Here is an 18,282-nt window from a genome sequence, read left to right on the forward strand (position 1 = left end):
AATTCGTAATGAAAATATATGGGTGGCAGGGGTAATATGGACCCCTGAGGCAAAACTCTCCCTTTCCAATTTCTAATAAAAACGCGAAAAAAGTAGTTATCCGGCAAGAGTGAACTAAAATATAGTCACCCTGTCAGTTTGATAGCTATGCATAAATAGTAACGCGAAATAGAAGCAACAAGAACATCACCTCATCCCATGGCTTGGACATGTTCTGATGTAATTTTGCTGACCGGAGTGGGCTGTTAGAAAAGTGCTATGGAATAAAGAGTGCAAAAACTGTTGTTTTTGTACATGACCTACATAGTTCGGATCAGAGCTTCAAACTGTATGCAGATTTACTCGTATTTGAATTAAAAATATATTCATCTATGAACGGAGGCATCCTGTAGGTCAGGGTAAAATACATCAGTTTGCAAAAAAACTAAAACGAATTGTTATCATTCAAAATAAAGTTGTTGATCAACAAAAGGATTGACTACTTGAATTTATTTGACTTCTGGTCAAATCACAGGAAAGTTTTTTAACTTTTTAATTGATCCAAAATTGGTTCTTTGAGGAGTGGTGCATTTCGCCTCACTGTTTTGGGACGTGTTGGCCCTTTGTTGTGTTGCGTATTGCCCCTTTGTTGTGCTGTATTTTACCCCAGGACAGTTTTGCGTTTTGGCTTAATCAGATACAGATCTATAAAAAATTGAGGTTTGTACAAATTGAAAAACTCATTTCAATAAGAAAGGTAAAAATTCTCCAACAGGTTACTAGTCAACTAGTACAAATAATTGATAAAATCAACAATCAAAAGCAAAGTTCATGGAAATCTCAATAGTTTTCCTTGAGGGGTGCGTATTACGCCAGGAATTCCTACGTATGGTGTGATTGTAAAGTTTGTAAATTGTCGAGAATTCATTTGCGATAAAAACCTATTTTTCAAGAGATAATTTTGTTTGGAACAACAGGACTACTTCGAAGCAAAATACGATACGTATTCTCATAAACCTGAACTCAGCCAGCGGAACAACCGATTCCGTTGCGTCTTGCGATGGACCATTTTGCACGTTACATTAACTATCTTCATCTTTGCTGGGCGTCGGAAGGCTTCTGAAACTTGTATGCGCGGTAAATGGGTGCCACAGTTCGGTGGCTGCGCGAGAACGAAGAAAGGTCAAAGGCAGCCGACCCATTGGCAAACATACATACATACAGCATGAGCAAAATTTGACCTATTTTTGTTATTTCATTCGCCCGGTTCCAGCCCCCGCATCCCACCTTGGGAACTCAAAGGACTCACAATGTTGTGACAAATTCGATTTGAGACGGTGTCCTTTTCGCAGGGGAATATTTTTACATTTTCATCATTTTGTTTCGCTCCGTTTTGCTGCACAGGCTTCTCCGTTTTTCGCTTTATTTACTGGGTGTTCCGTTTCGCCGGCCTGAATGGTGCGTTTCGTTTCTATTGTGGGTGTGTTTGTGTGGGTTTTTTTTTGTGTAGAAACCTCTGGTGTTGCCGAAAAATATCACCACCGTGCTGAATGTTCAGCACTAAAGCAGGCAGAGTAGTTTTCGGGGCGCGCGCGCTCCAGAGCAGAACGATGAAGGGCTCAGCTGAAAAATGACTGCCGGAAGAAAATGGTGACATTCCGGTGGCACAAGAATAAAACGGATGGGTTAGACGGTAAGGACGGGGAAAGGTTTTCGTTTGACGGATGACGCAAAGAAAAAGAAAATGAAGGTCAAACTAATCCAGTCGCAGAAAATCAAAACCACAACGGAGCAATTCCACGCTGTGTGAATGTGTACACGTGCGTTGCTCGGTTTATGCATATGATTGCGAGCGAGGGTTACCCCAAATCCTGCCTGATTTCTGAAATGAGTTTGAAAACGAGATAAAGAAAAAAAAACACACTTTGTTCATTTTTTCGCAATTTTTTAAATTGCAGAAGTAGATAAAAAGTTGGCCCCTAGCCATCATAGCTTTCGTCGTACTTTTTTCTTTATCTTTCACTTGCCAGCGCACGTTGAACATTGCTCCAAAATATGTGTACGTTCCGCTTTTTATTCGCTTCCGGTTGCGGCTAACCGTTTCTTCGAATTAGCTTTCTTTTCCGATGTTCTAAATGAAAACCTTGTCAGAGTGCGGGGGCAGGCCATAAATTTTCATTTCGTGAGGGTGTGTTTTTCTTCTTCTTTTGCATCAGCAAAGAAAGTTCCAGACCAAATCAAAAAGAAAATAATTTTGGCCTCGTCAATTTTTTTTTTTGGTTTTATTTCAGCTGGGGGAAAAATTGAAAAAAGTTAAAAATGTTTGCCTCGTAGAAATCTTTTACTCCTAAAACTCGTAGGCACATTTCTAGTTTTTTCAGTGCAGGAGACTACAATGCGAAACTTTTTGTTTTTGATGCAGATGATCATTACATAAAATTGATTTGGGGTTGTCTGTTATTCATTATACTGGCATTATTATCTTTTTAGGGAGGTCGAAATGGTAGGATTTTTTTTGTGTTCCTCAAGCTAACAATATATCGAAAGTAGAATTTTGTGATTAAATTTATTAAGCATGAAATGATTAAATAGACCATTAATATTCATCATCATTTCTGCACATTTTTAATGGAAATAGATAGTGAACAAACCCAACAAAAGATGATTGTTATCCGTTCTACCATTAATTATTGAATATACCCGTCATGTGTTAAATGAATAATTTCTAGAAAAGGGATACGGATCTAAGAAAACGTACAAATTGAAACTCTTTTGCTTCATTCACGGTGCGGTTCCGGTGTTTTTGGGCAAAAAAAAACGGCCCATGGAAGCACTCTTCTTCCGGTACGGGCAAAAAGTAGAAATGGATCGATATAAATGAGGATGCTCCATTTGTCTCTTCTCCCCCCGGAAGCGGTGGGATCCTTCCCTCACCTGTGGGCGAGATGCGATTTTTTCTTTTGCGATGCCGTTTTTGCTTTATGATGCGCACGGAGCAAAGAAACTCATAACAACCGCCGTAATAACGAAAGCACGATGGAAAGGGGAGAGAGAGATGTAATTGTAGCGAAAAAAAGGGGGCTCCCCGAAACAGAGTATATTTCATTTGGACAGTTCGCGGTACTTCCGTTCGGGCCTCGGAAGCCATTTGCCCGGCGAAGCACGGGGTTTTCCGCGGAAAAAAGGTGTCTTCCGTGACGTGGGTGGACCGGCCGGACCACTGGCGCGCTTTGAATTTTGCTCCACCCTGCTTATGTTTATTATTTCCCCGGCACATTCCGTCGTATATCACGTTTCGTCAGTGCGGGTAAATGTCGGCTTTTGGGCGGGCGGGTCCAAAAATGGGTTTGGTTGAGGAAAACAAAAAAGTGCTGGAGAGTTTCGGGTGATGGTCAGGTTGTTGGGCGAGTTGGGCAAGCGATAAAATCTTGTGCCAAGGTGAAACGGGAACGGATCCGGGAAGGTAAAAAGAAAGAAGGGGGAGATTTATGTTTATCTGACGGAATTTGTTTCGTATATGGTGTTGTTTTGCTGGTAAAATTTCTTCCACTTTTTAACTCAGACGTCACTGTGGACTTAGTCGTGGGATTGCGCGGTTCGTCCCGCCACCCCTTTTCCTAGTTGCCAGCTTCGTCCTCGCTCACCGGCCATCTGAAGAGCGGGAAAGTTTAATTTGCTAGCGTCTCGATTGCTAAATGAAGGCACCAGGAACTAATTCCCAAAATACCGTCCAGCTGGAAATGAAAGTATTCCTACAACGGTTCCTCTCCTGGGTCCTGGCAATTTTGCCATAAACAAAAGCCACGACAGTAACGGTCGGGAGTTGATGTTTTTCCTTTGGCCTTTAGTATTGCGCCAACTGTTTTGTTTTTAGTCCTGCAAAACTTAATGAAGACAACAATAAAAATCCAAGCAATTCCTTTCTACGGAATTCACCCACCACAAAATTGCCACTCACACTATAATCCGCTTTCTTTGATGATCGTAGTGCCATTTTATTATTCAGTTCATATGATTTAAGATTAGAAAAAAGGTAACTACCTACCGAGGATAATTGTTCTTCCTATCTAAAAATGTTTGACACAAAAATCAATTCGATCCTAGAGCAGCAAACAACAAAGCATATGTTCAAGCTTCTTTTCATTCAATCATCTATTTTTTGCGATTCTACCTAGCTCTAATAATTATTTTTTATCTATTAAATTTACGAGATAAGAACATATTAAACCCATTCAATACATCAAGAATAATATACTGTTTATTTACTTTACTATTACTGTTTTCGAAATTTTGGAAGTTCACGTACCCCCAATCAATTGAAAATGAAATTCTGAAGATTGATTATTTTCACTCGTGATTTTCCTACTATAGTACAATTATTTAATATCGTTCTTGCTTATTTCTTTACGTACAGTGTCTTATAAGTTAAAGAGCAATTAATTTTGTGTGTTTTAGAAATTTTTCGCGGATGTATTTCTTTATTCTAGAGAGCATTTCGACTAAATTTCTAAATCACGCACATTTCTCATATCAGTAACAATTCTTCGACGCGATTGGGTACATAAAATCGAGAATTTTTGTGCTACCACCTGGGGAAAGTGATGTTAATTCGAATCAATTCGCCAATTTTATGCTGCACTTTGAACATGTTTGTGGAGGTACTTCCCCCCCAAGCTTGTGACTACAGCGCGCTGATTGCGATATCAGGCTTACTTCATCAGTAGATGCATTATTGAGACGACTTCGACGCTTGAGGGAGGAAGAAAATCTGTAAATTTATTTTTTCCCATTTTCCCATTTTCCGATCAGCCTCGGCGGTCGGTGCAAATCCAGTGCCAGTGATAAATTGGATTGAGCAATTTATTGGTTATTTGCCCGCCAGAAATGAGACCCCAGGTTCTTGAAATGCTTCTTTTTATTTCGTTTTATTAGTCCTCCTCCCACGACCGAACCGTGCCTACGTGGTATGTTGCTCCTCCATTGCTGCTTCGAGATCCTTTCACCCATTGTTTCACGGCGTGGCTCAATTGCGCTTCGGTATTTCAGCGTCCCAGGCAAGCGTTTATGCTGTGCCGTTTTGCTTCAGGCGCCTCGTTTCCTATGTCACTCGGGTGACGATTGTGGGCGGCAGAAGGAGGCCCAGGATAATAGGGAGGCGTTTTTCATTGGACGGGGTCGGGGATCCACTCCACCCGGAGCGCCACTGTCGATGGCGACGACATTCACAGGCCATTCGAAGGGGGATTGGCGCTTTTATGTTAAGACTATTGCGACAGTTTAATGTTATTTTGTTTGCCCGTATGATATATTCTTGCACAGGTTGTGTGGCCTTTTTTCATGCTATTACCTCAACGGCGTACGCCATGGCTATGTGAGAGTGTGCGTACGCACCTTTGAAAGCAAAGTCAACACTGTGGAAAAGATTTATGAATATGTTTCTTCTGCCAGCATAATCGTTACACTTTTCCTCTCGGAAACGCAGACGCAAGTAGCTTTTGTTTACCCATGGACCGCCCGAGAACTGCTTTGAAACGCGGTTTTACTTGATGTTCGGGCGAAAGAAAATTCACAGTTTTATTCGTCTTTATTCGACTTTTATTGACTTGTTCTTGGTCGATGCAAAAAAGCCGCCAACCCCCAAAAGCTTCCATAGATGTTTTACTCCTATGCTGCTTTTAGGTATTGGTTGGTAATTATTGTTTTGACAGTGTTAGTTATAGTCTCCCTTTCCAGGTCTAAACGCAAATAGTTAAGATATGGAACGGGCATCCACACATCCATTAGACAAAGCTCTATATTGGGTTTTTAATACCATCGTAACATAAAATTATATTAACAATCAAGTTGACTGCAACCGTTTAAGAAGGTATCTCGCGGAACTATTTGCTATAGTAAAAACATATTAGAAATATAAAACAATTAATAAAAATAAATTTGATTACACTTGACATTAATATTGCTAATATAACAAATGGCCTAGAATAACTTTTTCCTTGTTTAGTTATTGCTCACTAAGAAGACTTTGAAAGCATCTTATACACAGCGGAAAAGTCACTTCAGCTAAAAGATGTAGAACATAGTGCAGTTCCACAATTTATTAGCTAGAGAAGCGATTATCGATCCCGATGCATAAGGAGGTGGGCTTCTGATTCGTTTCTCTCAAGGTTTCTCTCTAACTTCTACCATTCCAAGCAAACAACAACCTTTTCCCAAACCATCTGGCCATGGGAAAACGTTCATGAATAAAACATTCGTGCACTTACTGTGTATCGGGTCAGCAATCGGGATCGGCTATACCGAAAAGGGAAGAAAAGAAACAGCAACCTCGTAGTGCATTAACTTTCGCAAAATGGATTGTGCGCGGAGAACAAACACCGGGCTGAATTTTAATAGCTGACCGTTGTACGCTACTAACCCTCCACGTAAGGGCACTGATCGATGAGGCTCGCAAAAAAAGCGGAACGTAAAAGGGTTTGATTGTCCGAAATTGTCGGAACAAACTAATGCGAATGGGAAAGATTTCATTTACAAAAAAGAGGAGTAAAAGGACTCTACTTTTTGCTCGTGTACGCTCTCTGAATGGTTTACTACAAACAGGTCAGGTGAATTGATCGACAATGGATCGAATGGTAAAAAGGACAAGCAATACTTATCTGAATTCAAAGTGATTTCACATGAATTATCTACACGAGCCGTACGTTTTATGCAGAAAAGGAAAACTAAATTCCACTACAACAATGGATCACAAATTTATCCAAAATAATATACATCTGAAGGGGAAAGAGTTCCTCAAATCAAAACATTGGCTTACTTGTTCCATGTTGTGTTTTGATTTGTGTGTTGCAATTGTGTCGTTTCATTCGATTTTTGTTTTTTCTAACATGGTGCAAACATGCAGACAAAAACACATCCGAAACCTAATGAAGAAGAGCCACAGATACGTTAGAAAACCGCTTACGTACGGACACTGACAAATGGATCCCAAAAATCAGCAATGCAAATGGTGGCGAGGATTGCCACGGCAAATGATATGATTAATGTTGTTCCTGCCCGGCATGAAATATGGACCCGCCCGATTCGGTTGCGATGTGATGTGTCCGTGATGTCGCTCCGCTCACCGGTGCGTGTGTATGTGCGTTTGCGTGCGATTGTCCGAACGGCCTACGGGACTTCGACAAAATTTGATTTCAACAACCGAACGATTCACAACGACCGACTCGCAGTGATTTGCGTGTGTCCGGGGCGTGGAGCTCGCGGGCTGCTCCACCGAAAACTTCGTTAATGCTTGGCTATTTGTAGTAGTCTGCCTTTTCTGGGGCTTCGTGGGGATACGCATTCGGTCCGACTGTTGTCTAGGTCGTTTGTGTGATTTGTTTTGGGCCCGGTACGCTGTCGATGTTGAATGCAGCTCGTATGCAAATCGCAGACGTGCGTTCGACGACTCGATCGGAGATGATTGAGCGCCCAGATGAAAACCACGAAAGTGCGGTCGAAATTGAACGTTATTCATTCCCAGCCGGTGGCCGTTTATCGAACCGTGAGGAAAGTCAGTCGAAACTGGTGAAAAATACCGTGGCATAGTCAACAAATCTTTCGGAATGCTGGTATAAATTTTCGCTTTAGAAACGAGTGACTTAAGCAATGTTCATGTAGAGAATATCAAATATTCGACATACGCGACAACGGGATAGGAATTGAGTCCTTGCAATTGGGACATTGCAAGGGAGGGGGCGAGTTTGGGAGGTACAGCAATTGGGTATTTTATTCAACACTGATTTGATTTTAAATCTCTCAAGATTTCTGATTCGAAAAATATGTAACCCAATCTGAACTCTAACAGAACGTTCGAACAAATCCGAGATGAGAATATTTACTGCGAGTAAAAGTCACCCACACTTGAGCCCACTTGAGTTCAACCTGTGCTTTAGGGAGGTTCGTGAAGTCAATTAACATTCGCACAAATTCCTTTCGTGGCGAAATGCTGTACTTTGATCCAGCGAATCGTTCGGTTTCGCAAACCAAAAGTATTCCTCCAGTTAGCCGAGACCCTTTGGGCGAGGTGGTCAGGTGTCGTTCGGAAAGTTTGTTTCGTATTTTTGTCACATAATTCTAGCTCCCCATCCCCGGGTGCGCTTCACGTCTCGTATCGACACCGACCGGATTGGTATGCATCGGGCGGCGTGTACTTCGCAATGTTCGCTTCCTATTGGCCCGGAAAATTGCACCACCTCGGTCGTGTTCGGTACGCGCCGGGGCTCCTGGAATGCTTGACACGATATTCCCTTTTGACCCGACTCCACGGCAGCTTGGCCTGACCAGCCTGATCGGGACGGTGTTGATGGTTGGCCCTAGACCTAAGCCTCCCCCCGTTCTGTGCCGTGAAACGTAAGAGTCCGAGTAAGTGTCGAAAAATGGACGGCAACATTCTCCGAATAACTTCATCGGAACGGAATGAGTCTGAATGATGTGGTCGTTGGAAAAATGAACAACCGAACGAGGAAAAGAAAGATTGCCCGAGAGTGTAGAATCAGGCAACATCTTGTTTCACCCGAAAAGGTACTACAACATGAAGGTGAAGCTGGGGTTTTTTTTGGTCTTTTGAGCAGAAATCACCGTACCAGCATACTTTTTGACGATGGGGGAAAAAACAGAACTCCACCACAGACGGTGCACCTCTTATGTGACCTGTATGCCGTAACGCTATCAGCCGACCGAGGTGGACGTTAATGCCCGAGGACGACGGAACGAAAGAGCGTGTGATTCGAGAGCACGAATGGATCTGAAAGCCCACTGATCCCTCGGAAATAGGGTCGGAGCTTTCTGCGGCAAACAATGGGCCCCGAAGTGGGTTCTGGCGTGGAATACAAATTCGAAGTGGACGCGGCCAAAGGAACGAAAAAAAGGTAGTTCCACCGTGTGACAACGGTACGGGCCGAGCACGCAGAATATGGGTGCCGTAAAATGTAAATGATATTTTCATCATCCATAATATACAGGCTGGAAAATGAGATCGTGAAGAGTACCTGGTCGGCCGGCAGTGATGGTCCGACTGGACTGGACAACGGTCGTCTGTAGTCGTTTCAAAAGGCATCTTCCACTGGACGGCCACAGTTCGTCCTCGAGCCACGACAGAACGATGCAAAGGGTTCCATTTCTCACTCTCTCGCCAGTCGCTTGATGATCCGGGACATAAACGGTTACATTAGGCAAGGTCTGGCGGACGAGTGGTGGTTGCGGACACGTCCGTCGATAATTATCTGCGAACGTCGGTGCTAGAGGGATGCTTTTTCCCTGCCAGAACTCTCAACAAACGTGTCGCTTCAGACGCGAAACACTCGCTGTAGGGGGGGAAATGGACCAGCCCAGGTCAGTTTGCTGATGGAACCAGGTCGATGCCGTACCGTGTCCATCCGAGTACGACCGACCAGCACCAGACGGGGAGGAAATGTCACCCAACACAGTTTTTCTTATTTTTCCTAACCCTACGGGGAGATGTTTTACGCAAGGATAAAAAGTGGATATTCTGGTGGGGAGTACGTACGGCTGTGGGATGGGGTTTGTTTGAGCCGTGAAATATGGGATACACAGCAGACAAATAGCTTCATCCATGCCCCCCCTTGGTCCAGATTGAAATGTTGGTGACCTTTTTTCTGGGAAAGGTATTACATCTTAAACAGATAAGAACTTATCACACTCGTGCGATTACTTAATTGGTAGGATGAAATTTAAGCATATCAGTGGGTTGCGTATGGATCTTAATGAGAACCAAATTGTACCTCAGATAAAACACAAAGCCAACTATGCACTTAAAACGTTTGCGTATCGAAATTAGTTCTCATTATCTCTCATCGCCCGAAGCATGAAACATTTTCGTACGCTTTGTTCCAGCTCGTTGGCTTTCATCTGAATTTTTGCGGAAAGAAGCGCATCCCGCATGATGGACCCGCTGCCACAGTATGCTACCCTGGCAACATAATCCGGCTTTCCGTGCAAGCATAATCCTTGCTTTGCTCGCTTGGTCAAACCGATTCATTGCGGATGGGCGGCAATTTGCCAAAGGTACTCCCCAAGGGATTTCAGTGTATGGTGGACTACACAGGCAATCCCAGCAGCGAATACGAGCGAAAGCATATAGCGAAGGAATACGCGACCGTTTCAGCGTGACACCAAATAATGTTGCAAAACAAAACCAGCGGGAAAACTAACATATAAACATACACGAACATTCGACGCGACTGTGACTGAGTGTACGAAGAAAGGCAAACGGTTTACCAAACCCGGTCTGGATGGTGGATCAGCAAAAGAGATGCTGGCGAGAAACATAAACAACAACACTAGACAAAGGAGTGTGCGGTTTGGAAGAGATCAAGTTAGCAAAGGAAATAAAAGTGAAATAAAAAAGGAAACAAAACATCGCACCATCGGTAGTACGGGGTTAGCAGACAGAAACGTGAACCACTTGACCAAATGGGAGATCGGGTCCACGTCCTACGTCCCGGTGACTAATGCGTGTATGCCACCATCATCATCATCATCGGTCGTCGTGGTCTTCCTCGTCGTCGTCGTCGTCCTAGTGCGTGTCCTGCCTTGTCGTACCTCCGAGGTCCCGGTGTTAGCGTCGCCTCGTTTACCGCAAAACATACGCAAAATGGACTGTGCGCTTCTGCGTGTGTGTGTGTGTGTGTGTGTGTTCGCGTCCGTATGAAACTGGGCGGTTTTATCTGCATGACATAAATTTTGGCTACACGCGTCGTCCTGCGTCGCCATGGAATGACACATTCACATGTGGAAAGAGCCCAAAAATAAAAAAAAACAAACCATAAAGTTGAAGCAACAAAAAATTACCAGTGATTCTCTTTAACACATCCCAGACATTCCGTTTGCTACGGCATACCAGGAAAACCAGCCGGAAAGCCGAAATCCTTGAATGCGGTCTACCGGTGGACAAATACTCGCAACGGCATAGTAGAGTACGCAGAGCGTAAATGGATGTACGGTTGGAGCGCCTCTATGGCGTCGGTACCGGTACGGTTTTCGGGGAACTTCTGCCTCCGTATGCTGGTCAACTCACACCGACATACCTTGAGGAGGAAAAAGGGAACGAGCGGAAGATCTTCAGATGTAGAATGCTAAAAATACCAAATATTTGCTGGTTACCACAAAAATAAGGATCAGGCATCGGGTTTTGCGTCATCGTCGTTGGTTGTACACCATATCTTGAAATAGAAAGTGTGGAAATAGAATGGTGTAATGGATTGTGAGATAGTGTGGTCATAGGAACGACGAAATTTACGTGTAATGCAGTTCCAATGATAGTAACTTATTTTACGGAGAAGAGATTATTTATATGACGAAACTAAAGCTGCTGTAAGTTTGCAGAATAATGCATCTTGTACACTGTGAACAACCTTTCGAATTTGTGTGTGTCTTTCATAGCAGTTTGAATTGATTGCTGAAAGTTTTTTTGTATTGTTAATAAGTAAACTCAATTTTGATTCAGAAGCATGGCCTTTTGAAGCTTTTACACTCAATCCAAATTCACTATGATAATAGTATGTTCGAATTCAAACAACATTGTAACGAGTTGATTTCATTTTGTTCCGGAAATGCTAATCGCCAAACAATGTGCTCTCTGTATGTACTACTTCGTACGGAATCTAGAAAATTAACCCGGAAGCCTAGATTGCACTAGCAGATGCAACGAATGACAAAAGTTAACCGTCTAAGCATCACATGTCCAGACGGAGAACCGTCAGGAGCGGAAGCTTTTGTTGATTTCCACCCAGAGTTTGATTGGACGCGCACACGAACCAACGTTCGACAAAAAAAGTCGAAAACTAAAACTTTCTCCCATTGCTGGACAGCCGACAGCTTTGGTGGGAAGTTGAGTGCGACTGGAGGTCAGGAATTAATTCCATTTATACCATGTTTGATTGCGAATATGGAAATCAGGCAAATTTGGCCATGATTGCATATTCAAGCCGGGTTTGATGGCAGCGCCAGTTTGTTTGTCGTTCTAATGCAAAATATATCCTTTTCTTTTATTGCCATGATTATCATGACTATCGCTCCGGACGGTTTTCCCAGGCGGACTGGCGTGCGAGCTTCCAAAGTTTGGCAAAGGCCAAGAATTGAAAGGACTAACGAATATCAAATGTAACTTTAATCATCAAACAAGCAAAAGTTGAGTGGACGATAGCTAGTGATAACATTTTTATTAGTCTTGTTTGAAGATGCGAGCAATAAAATGATGAAGGAAGTGTTTTGAAGTGTATAAAATCAAAAATCCTAATTTAAAGTCAATTTGTGTCGTAATTTATTATCTTAACAACATGATTTTTTTTATAACTGACCTTATATATTAGCGTTTTAGCACCCACTTGTTTTTGAATTTACATTTTAAAAATATAAAAGTTGAACATTTTTAAAATTCCGTTTAATTCGATCTTTTTTGCTTTCATCAAGCTAATGGAATAATGAAGATGTGTACCGACAAATAAAACCACCAAAAGATAGTCAACAGATATATTCAAAAGTAGCCGTTAACAGATTTATTTTTTTTTTTTTTCAAAAATAGGGAAGTTATAACGTTTTAAAAAGAGGGATTCAAATTACCGCTAAAAAGCATTCGTAAAAGTTTCCAAAGTAACGTATTCTGGTGTAAAACTAAGACATGGAGCTTCTCAAATATCTTGAATATGAGAAGAATTCGAGATAGACACTTTAACCTTTTTTCCATTTTAAGACATGTTTATATTCACAGAACAAACTGTTTAGACTAATTTTGGACAAATGTTATTTTGTTTTGAATAGTGTTGCGATTCGTTAATCTTTCTATGAGACTTATGCATATGAATCTTCTGTGACGAGTGATTCGATTTACGAAATTTTATGAAACTCCAAAGACCACCAATATTCCATTTTCTGATATTTTGATGGGTTTAGATCGTGTAACCAAAAAACGTGGATCTTTCCTTCCTACTGTTGGAGACTTTCAGAGCTTTATTAGACTCATTCAGATTGATGAATATGAATCAGATTCACAAAAAACAAGTTTGAAACTACTCTTCTCAGTAGTGAAACTACTTTTCATGTTATTAAATAAAAGGCGTTAAGGTTTTTCCATCATTAGACCAATCTTACTTTACGCGTCCCCAGTTTGGGCAAAATGCGCCGCCAGTCACGTCAAAAAACTCCAAGTTTTACAGAACAAGTGTCTAAAACGCATACTGAACCTTCCCCCTTGGCATAGCACCGCAGCCATTCATAGAATGACAAAATTACCAAGCATCGCCGAATGCATAAGAATTACAAATGAAAAATATCGTACAAAACGTACATTAAATCACTGAACGTATAGTTCAGTACAGACGGTACAGACCTGTTAGGTAATTGGTTTTCGTGTTAGTTGATAGGCTTGTTTTGTTTTGTTATTTTTCTCTTCCATCTCGTGTTTTTTTTTTCCCCTCTGTTTTTATTTTCGTAATCTGTTGTCCTTTTCCTATTTCAATACAAATGAATAGTACCAGGGTTTTTAAAACTTTTCCCAAAGGTTATATTTCCACAATTACAACAATGAATATCCATAATGTTTTAGTACAAAGAAACTCCTGCAATATTGTGTTAAGGTTCCAACAAAAGGAAACCAGTATCAATGTAATTTTAGTTATTGTAAGAAAGCATGTGAATTTAAGAATAATAAATATCCTATACTACTACTACTACTACGTTAAGGTTTTATAACTTATTAATCATTTGTCTTATACCTACATAAAATAACTTAAAATTAAATTACAGCCATGCATAATCCAAGTTATAATATTCGTAACTAACGAGGAAATTTATTTTTTGTACGAATGAAAAAACAATGCAACAATCATGTTCTTAAAAAAATACTGAAAACCTTCTGCTCTTCAGTTAACACCACCCTCCGACACCAACTCCTTTTTATGCTGTACCATACGCTATTGTATATCGCTTTTTGTTTCCTCCTTCAACATCGAATCCTGTCCCGTCAGTTCCAAAATAATGAGAACTAAAAACAACCCAGCAATAATTTTACAAATAAACTGCCATCCGAAAAAGTGAAAAAAAATCTGGTACAATCATGCAAAGACAAAGCAAAGCAAATGGGTAAAACGAAAACAAAATACAGTACCCGAAGAACTTTTTCCCGGTACCGGCTGGTGATTAACTTCTTCCGTCGAAGGATGGCTCTTAATTTTCATCGGGTCCGAGAAAGCAGGAGGGAAAAATTCTCCCACGGTCGGTGGGAAATTGAAAGGAAACGAACCAAAGCCGTACGCGGGTTGCCGGCGGCTCGGAAGCTGGTTCCATATTTCTTAAATTTCTTCATCTTCCATTCATCACCACAACGCCGCGTTGGAGTCAAAGCGAACTGTGAACCGGTGGCAGTGTTTCTCCGTTTCCGGCACAGTTTCCTTTAACGACTTCGCCAGCTGTGTCCATTTTGATGGCGAGTTATGATGGCTTCCTTTTGTACGTTCTACATTTCGTTGTTCTGGCACCGAGCGAAGCAACCCTTTTTCCGGACTCTCGTCGAAGCGGACTGTCGATGATGGTGGCCACCGAGCTTCGGTTTCCAACGGTAGAAGGATTGCTCTCGCCAGTTAAGAGCCAAATGAAGGCATTTCCAGCCGCACACGCTAAGCGGAAAATCGTGCCCACCGTTCCCGGAAAACGACCGTTGCATTCCAGTGGGATGTCATAAATGGCGTAAGGTGGTGCTGTAGATTTGAAAAAAGAAAAGCCCGAAAAAAGAAATTGAAACTAAAAACCTAGTATCCCGTTGAATGTGTGTGTGTGCGCGTGCGATTTTTCTTCATCTCATTCCGGTTTCCTTCACATTCTCGGCGGTAAGTGAAAAAACTGCCACGGTACTTCTGTTCACTCACGACCACCGACGGTAATAAAACCGAAAGAAATGATACTTAAGTGCAATGTACTTTTATTATTATTGTTTCATCCCGAGACCCACTTTTCCACGACCACTCGTACAGACTCGGACAGGGTCGATGAATGAAGCAAAAAAAAACATACTGTTCTCTTCAGTCGCTTTGGTCGCCAAGTGTCTGTGTGAAAGGTGGATTGTGGTTCGAGTGAGGACGATCGTCGTTCTCAAACCAGGCAATATTCTTCTCGAGATTCGTATCTGAGAGGGCTCTTGTTTGGTCTGAAATGTATCCTAGATCTAGTCAATCAAAATCTCGAGTAAAGATTGCGAAATAAAGTGTTCTTTTATTGGTCAGATTTTGCCAATGGATTTTGCCGTTGAACTTGCACATCGCTATCCAATGCTTGGTTCAAACAATTCAAAACAAAATTAAATTCTCCTGCTTACATATGATACTTCGTTTAAATAAAATAAAGTATCACCTTTTGAACAGAACTTGTGTGTTCTGTGTGTTTTTAACAAGTTTCATCCTCAAATAGCGCTCTTTTACTGACACGTTTTGATCACCGAAGCCATCGTTGCTAAAGACCGCGTCGCCCGATGATCCTTCTCCTTCCGCAAAGTGCTCGGTGTGCCTTTCCAAAACCCATTGCAGCGAGGCTAACGAGTTTTCCACTCGAGGCAGTCCTCGAGCGCGGCGCAATTGAGACAGTGTATGCAGCGTGGCACGCTGGTGCCGGAAAAAACACGCCAATAGCTCACCAAGCACTTCTTGGGAAGGGTTGCCTATAAAGAGGGAAAAACATGCAGGAAAAGAATCCTCCCAAAACGCCTTATGCTGCGGTTTGGCGATGCTTCGGCCACAAGCCACACTCTTTGAACACTCCGACTCGGGATCTGTTTTCGATTTTAGTGTCGTTTTCCTTCTTGTGTTTCTGGTTTTTTTTTGCTCTCTGCTCCTCTAGTGCACGTGTAAGGGTTCGTACGAATGGGTGGGCTTGCATGCACAACACCTTCACACGGCAAGAAATTTGCCGGTAAGGGCTAAGTGGTTCGGGAGGAACGATCGTGTGTGGTGAGAAAAAATGCTGGCAGGGAAATGTCGCCCTGGGAGCGCATAAAATTATGTCTCAAATGTCGCAGGGACGCAGACCACTGAACGCTTAACGAGCACGGACGCCGCATACCTTGGGCGCAAATTCCCGCATGCCGCCACCCGTTCTTCTCGCCCTTTCAAGCGCGGTCTGCCTTTCGTGTATTTTATGCCGCCATTTTTTCCCATTCACCTTCCGTTGCCCCCGGGCTACTTTTCTCTGAAGCAGGACAAGATCAAGCGTGGAATATAGGTTGCGCCAGTTCCCGGCTCTCGTTAACTACCTTTTTATCTGTGCCCAGCACCAATCCCCCGGATGTCCCGGCCGGCCAGCTCGGCCTCGTGTGCAGGCATAAGGTGACGCTACCAGCGTGAAATAAACCGATTCAAACGATGGCAAAAATTAGGCGATCCGCAACGGACCGACGAGCGAAAGAGCATAATCGTGTTATACCCCGTTCCCGGGGCTGAGACCGGGCGAGGTACTGTATGGTGGTGCTCCGTTGCGGGATGTTGGTCCGTTCATTGTTATTTCATTCTCCCGGGAGCTTCGTGCATGTAGATGGCAGGGACGGGGTTTTCTTTTTCTAACCACCGGCCATTATTTGCTATGCAAACATACTTATGCAAAAGATGCTTCAGCTTTTTATGTTATTAGTTATATTTACATCGAAAAACCTCTGTCGGTTTTCAGGAGGTGTTAAATGTCAAAATGTTGCACCTTTAGTTTTTAAAACTATTTTAAATAAGGGTACTTCAGTCACGATAGCGCATGCGAATGGAAGTTGATAATCATACATTCGAACAATACGTTTACATTCAAATGATAATTATTCATGCTAAGTTTCCATAGCTGTTGTCTGCCTGCTATTGTTGCTATTTTTCGCTTTTGGCTTTCAGTTTCATGCTCCTTGTGTTCATCGTAGTTTTTAAACAAATATGTATAATCCACTTGGACTAATATTTTGAATAAAATGACCACTTCAATGCTTAATTTTCTATTTCAGTTTCAATGTTTAGACTTTTAAACGCAAGAGTCATAGCGCAAGAGACAAGTGTTATGTTTCTACTAACTGTTCGTGTTCGTCTTCATACAACGCAACACTTTTGACATGATTGGTTTCCATTTTCGCTCAAAATCCAAGCATAATGGTTTAACCAGTTAAAGAAGTTAAAAAGATATTCACAATGTTAAAAAATTTGTAAAAATCATCTCTATTTGTCGTAACAGCGTTTTGCTAGTTTTACAATAGACAGTTGCTTGCAGGTGCATTCAGGAGAGTTCCTTGCATTTAACATACCTTAACACGTTGACTGCTAAGCTTTATCAACACACTTTTTTAATACAACCTTTTTTGATAAAATTTCCTTATAACACTTATCAAACCAACGGGTTTAGAAGCCCAAAGACATACCTAGCTTCCCAAAGAATTAATTTGTAATATTATTATAGTTTTTATGTTGGATTACATTTTATTTATAGGGCAACAACTTTTTAGAACTACTGATAGCCATGACAGGCAACATGTTAAAGATAGAAATAATAATGAAGCATCTTTTAAGTCTATGAGGATAAGTAACCTTTGAATGAAAGTGAATGAAATTCTCTTGTTAGACAACAGGTAGAATTAAGAATTACCGTAAAATTTAGGGAAATTTTGAAGACAAAGTAGAAATTATAATAATTATTGATAATTCGGTAGGAAATCGGCTCATGAGTGCCGAGGCTCACCACCTCGACGGCGTGGGTTCGAATCCCAACCGAGACCGGACCCTCCCTTGTACGAGAGGAGGCACTATCCACGTACAACAGGGAAACTAGTCTCGTAAGCCCTTAACGAGTAGGCATGACCAAGAGGTCGTTACGCCAAGAAGAAGAAGATTGATAATTATTTTTAGTTATCCTCGAAATGAATAACAATTTTGAAAACACCAACGCTTAAGTTCTGTTGGATTTAAGATTTTATTTGCAGCTAGTTTTGTTATCTTGGCTTTGTTAATATTGAACATTTATAAGAGTTATTTTATACGAAGATCTACATACTAAGATAATTATTTGAAAAAACGACACATCAAAAGATAAAAAAATCACCAAAAATATACTACGTCTTCCTCAATCATGGAATTTCCTTTGAGTTGGCCTTGAATGTATGGATTGCAAATGTTAGTTGGATAATGAAATGAAGGGAACAGTTTTTTAAAGCCTTAAAAAAGTTTTAGCACCTAAACCAGCCAACGACACTGAGAGGATTCTAAATCAACAGCAAGAAATAGAACAAATAATATTGTGCTGTTC

Source organism: Anopheles coustani, chromosome 2 (genome assembly GCF_943734705.1).
Source record: "Anopheles coustani chromosome 2, idAnoCousDA_361_x.2, whole genome shotgun sequence".
NCBI lineage: Eukaryota > Metazoa > Arthropoda > Insecta > Diptera > Culicidae > Anopheles > Anopheles coustani.